The following is a 5,158-nucleotide window of genomic DNA, read 5'->3' as shown; positions in this document are numbered from 1 at the left end:
CAGATTAGTTTAGAGTCAAGGTACAAACCTAAATATTTGATTGATTTTGTTTGCAGTATTTTATTATTGTGTATAGTGATTGCTAGTATTTTGCTTTTGCGAAGAGTGAATGTAATGTGATTGCATTTATTGTAGTTGATTTTAATTTTACGATCTATCAACCATTTTTCAAGCAATTTTGTAATTATGCAAGATTATAGTTGCTTCTTGTGGATCTCCGTATGTGGCTAAGATTGCAGTGTCGTCGGCGAATGTACTTAATCCATTGGATGCACTCTCCATAGGTCCACATAAATTTGAATGAATTACTTCAAGTATTTCTTTCGCACGTTTCCCTTCCTTTGGAAACTGTTTCTTACCCTTTACCCTTGATGCATGGAATGCATGGAATGCAAGGCTTTTCCTCAATATTACTCAGCTTTATTCCTGTCGCCGTATCATTACTAAGTTTTTATACGTCTCGATAATGAAGGTGGGCAAGTCTCCTGTGCCAGATTTCTGCCGTTAGTCGCTCTGTCGCAAAGAATGCCCTGTCCGCTACGACGTCGAACTTGTATATTCCACCTTCTAGCAACATCGTGCTTAGGTTGTTTTCCTCTTCGTCACGAATCTCGTTGATTTTTGGAGAAATAAGTACAGATAAACCCTTTTTAACCATTTGACTTACTTACAGCAAGTTAACTGAGTTTTATGGTACATGAAGCACACTGCGCGCTGTAATCTTTTGTACGCCGTTACTCGTTGGAACCTTCAGGCTCATGTCCCCTGTCGACCTTGCTGACATACCTTGTTTGTTCGCCATAGTAACTTTTGCTACTGAGCATTTCCTCTGGTTTCTCAGTCTCTCATCCACCGCCGAAATATGGTTTGACGCACACGAGTCGACATACCAGTTTCTACCGTTCGTTCCCGTTGACGATAGGAAAGCCCAATACGCTTTACTTTGTGTTGGCACTGTATTCTTTTCATTTTGTTCGCTTGTATTTGGTTGTATGGTCAGCTTTACTTTACATTTACTCGCAAAGTGTCCTGTGCGTTTGCACCGAAAGTATCGTACAGCCTTCAACTTCGTTTTCGTCCCCCCTGTGTAGAATGCTGTGTTGCTGCTCGCGTCCTTTACGTTTTTTATTCCCTTGACGTCTTTTAGCAACTTTGTCTTTATCGAGTCTGCGGATATCGCTGTCCCAGAATTTTCGAGACCCATAATCATGGGGCAGTATTCGTCTGGTAGTTCTGCCAGAAGCAGCGTTCCTACCCACTCGTCTGATACCTTGAACCTTACGCCATTAAGTTTATGAGCAGTCGTTGTTATAATGTTTACATGTTCCTCAACATCTTTGCATTTTTGTAGTTGTGTAGTTGCTAAGGTCCTTAAGAGGCTGACCTTCCGAGTCAATCCTGAGTCTTCGAAAGTAATTTATAATTTCTCCCATACCTCTTTTGCGGTGGCACACTCCTGAATGTGTGCATAGTTTATAGGCTCATAGATAAGATGAGCTTTGACTTAGCCTTTGTTGCCCTTTCTTCATCAGCTACGTACTCTTCAGTTCCCAGTACGCACTCCCACAGGTCGTCGTGTTCCAGCCACGCTTGCATAGCAAATTTCCATGTTGGAAAATTTTCTCTTCCTTGCAGCTTCTCGACTAGTTGCGTTACTTGATTTGAGATCGATATCTTTGACGGTAACGAAGTTCCCCCATTTCACAGCGAATAATGAATCATTCAATGAAAATAATAAAATTCTCCTTTTTTTCACACGTATCTCACACGCGGCACGAACAAGAAATCGTCCTTTTGAGGTTAGATCACCCACGCGGTATGAAATCGCCCTTTGAGATTAGATCACCCACGCTTTGTGTTGTAGTCTCAACACATACTGATACCATAAAAGTAAAAAAATATCAACGCTGTCCTTCGCGCGAGATGTTTTTCTTTATGTTCTTTTTATTTAATTTTCACGTCACCTGGGCCCATAACCTGATGGAACAGGATTATGCACATGGAATATTAATTAAACAAATCTGTATCGTTCTGTGTTTTTTCTCCTCTGAGACAAGAAACAATGTTTATTCAATTTGACAGGAATCGATACATTGGATCGATACATCGATCAAAATAGCCAAAGCTGGCCTTGAATATAAAAGGGGTGGGGACTTATTTTTGTTCAAATTGAGTTTACAGTTTCTTAATATCTCAAAATTTCATCATAAATGTTATGAAAATGTTATGAAAATGTTATAAATTTTTGCAAAAGTTAGCTTTAAAATAATTCGATAAATTATTCATATATTCTTATTTTATCGATATCATGTATTTTAAATGATTTAATATAAGACTTAACATGTGTTTTTTTTTTATTATATCCATTAAATATGCAATATTTTAACTAGTATAAAATTCTTTCGAATATTCTGCCTTTGGTTTGAGAATTGCTTTATCTACAAGATTTATAATCCAATCTGCCCACAGAATGATTGTCTTTACGTTCTTTAGCATTTCACAGTTATCTTCAATTTTTGCAAGTATATAATCATATTATTAAAATTATATTAAACGTTCCTGAGAAATTTTTTCAGGGTCTACCAAATATCCTCTTGATACAGCATTCGAATAATATTCTAAACAATCTACAATTGATAATAATCTACGGGGTATTGGATCACCTAGGTCATAGAAATGTTTCATTAGTAAATGTATTATTCTAATGATATAAATACAAAAAAATATATTTGATTTTTGTAAATCAACTATATTGCCAAAACAATTAAATAATCAAGAATATCTATACCACTGCGAAGAAATTGTTTAGTATCATTCAAAGCAAATAAGCAGTTTTTTTTTTTTTTGTTATAATAGGCTGTAGTAATAACATTATCATTTCTTTCGATTGCAATGATCACAGGTTCACTTGGCCAAAGTACCTCTATATTGACTTTTGCTTTGATTTAATTTGTATTTTTAAAAGATGCTTTTTTTTAATATCCGATGGTAATAATTCTACCTTAATGATAAAAATTTAATTACCTCATCTGTTAAATGGACACTAGCATGTTTCCAATTAATATGAAAGTTATATAATACCGTATATTTAGCAAGATCAATTGGTTTACATATATCTATCGTATTTATTTCTATAACGTTGATATAAAGAAAATGGTAGGTACCGTTTTCTTAAACTATAATGGACAAAAGCATGACACAAATTGCTATAAATATATAATCAGAATAAAAATAATCTAAAATAATAAAAAATGTTATTCTTACTGATGTCCTTTATAATAGGATTCGTATTGAAATCTAAGATAAAATGGGTTGTCTCCAGTGTTATATTCAGTTCCCATATAATTTTGTGCTTTACCATAACCTTTATTACCTGCGCCATGTTTATCTTTTCTTGTATTGTCCTCTCTACCTCTTCTTGAATAATTATAACATAAAAATGATACTATCTTTCAATTCTATTAATTACATATGAAACTGCATTTTCAATGAACGATTTTCAAAATTGATAAAATATAATAATTACAGGTAATATACGTTTCTAATTGATTTTTAACATATATCTAATTTTAATAATAACATAATAGTATTCAAAATCGCAAAGATTTTAATTCGATTTAACTATATATCGAATGAATCTAATACATGCATGAGTACCAAATTAAAAAAAAATTTTTTACATCTCTTTTTAAGGTTAACAGGAATAGGTCAAAGATTTGACAATACTAGTAGAGATAGACTTCGTAACATGGATAATACTATATTTCTACCATTTTTTTCCATTTTCGATTTAACAATTAATTTTCTTCGTAATTATTATTATTTAGAGTGTGCTGTTCACTCAAAACTATATACTATCAAAAATACATTTCACCGGGCTAGATGTATATTTGCACATTCTTTATGGTGGGGATAAAAATTGAATATATGATCTAAATTGTACTGATTAGCATATATTTAATATATATATATATATATATATATATATATATATATATATATATAAATACACAAACAAGGTATACATATATTACAGTATTTCTACGTATAATCTGGAAAGAATGGATAATGGTTAATAGGTGCGTTATGTAACTGCAAATTTTAAACAATAACATTAGAAAAAATATTGAATAGGGCATGAAAATATAATTTGCTTTCTATTTAATGAAATAACATATTTTATGTTACAGATTCTCAGAACGTTTCTTTAAGATAGTGTATTCCCAATTACTTTATTTCTCGGAGTAAAATTTGAATCATGTGCTAGAAGTGCTAGAATTATTGGTAAAGAAGCGAATAAAAGGGTATTTGGAAATTAATGATATATGATGGAAAATCAATCTGGCTTTAGAAAAGAGTAATCATATGAAAGAGAAAATCAAACTGCGATTGACGAATGGAAATTAAGAGTTAGCAATGGAAAAGTGGTGGGAGTAATTTTCATGAATATTAAACGAGCGTTTGAAACAGTCTACAGATTAAGACTAATTTCAAAACTGTAGCAATATGGAATTAGAGGGAATGATTTAGAATAATTAAGATCATATTTAAATAATAGAACGCAGCAGTTCCTTCTCAACGAATAGATGGTCACAATTAATTAACGCTGAGTATGGAGTGCCACAAGGATACTGTATTGGATCCAGCATCTCATTATTTATTATATGCATAAATGACGTAATCAGAATAGGCTACGGTAGATGTAAAATAAAATTATTTGAGGATGATATATTAATACATGTTACTGGAGAATCTAACATGCAGTTAGATACAGAAATGAATAAGGCATTTAATATAATAGAGGAATGAATAAATATGAAGAAATTGGAAGTGTATGGAGAAAATACAATATACATGAAATTTGGAAGCGTAAGAAAAGAAATGAAAGGGAACGCTGTATTGAAATTTTTATTTGAATTAAGATTGAACGTGAGAGAAAACAAAATACTTAGAAATGATTATAGATGGTAAACTTAGATTTAAGGATTATTTATCTGTTATTATAAGTTAAAAAAGATGGGTAAGTAAGATCAGTTCTTTAAATAGAACACGAAATTATATATGTTAGCATATACTAAATGTATTATGTATAAAAGGATTTTACTAAATAGACAATTAAGTAATAGATTAGATAACGAAGGCGGTAGGAACTGATGAC

At 31.9% G+C, this 5,158-nt stretch overlaps 1 pseudogene; it reads right to left on the bottom strand.

Moving 5' to 3' along the window:
• Nucleotides 1-2,382: 2,382 nt before the first annotated feature.
• Nucleotides 2,383-3,783, bottom strand: LOC124954169 (annotated as a pseudogene).
• Nucleotides 3,784-5,158: the final 1,375 nt, after the last annotated feature.

This window comes from Vespa velutina, chromosome 14 (genome assembly GCF_912470025.1).
Source record: "Vespa velutina chromosome 14, iVesVel2.1, whole genome shotgun sequence".
Classification (NCBI taxonomy): domain Eukaryota; kingdom Metazoa; phylum Arthropoda; class Insecta; order Hymenoptera; family Vespidae; genus Vespa; species Vespa velutina.
Note: the sequence above shows the minus strand (reverse complement) of the source record. Positions and strands in the feature narration are given on the sequence as shown.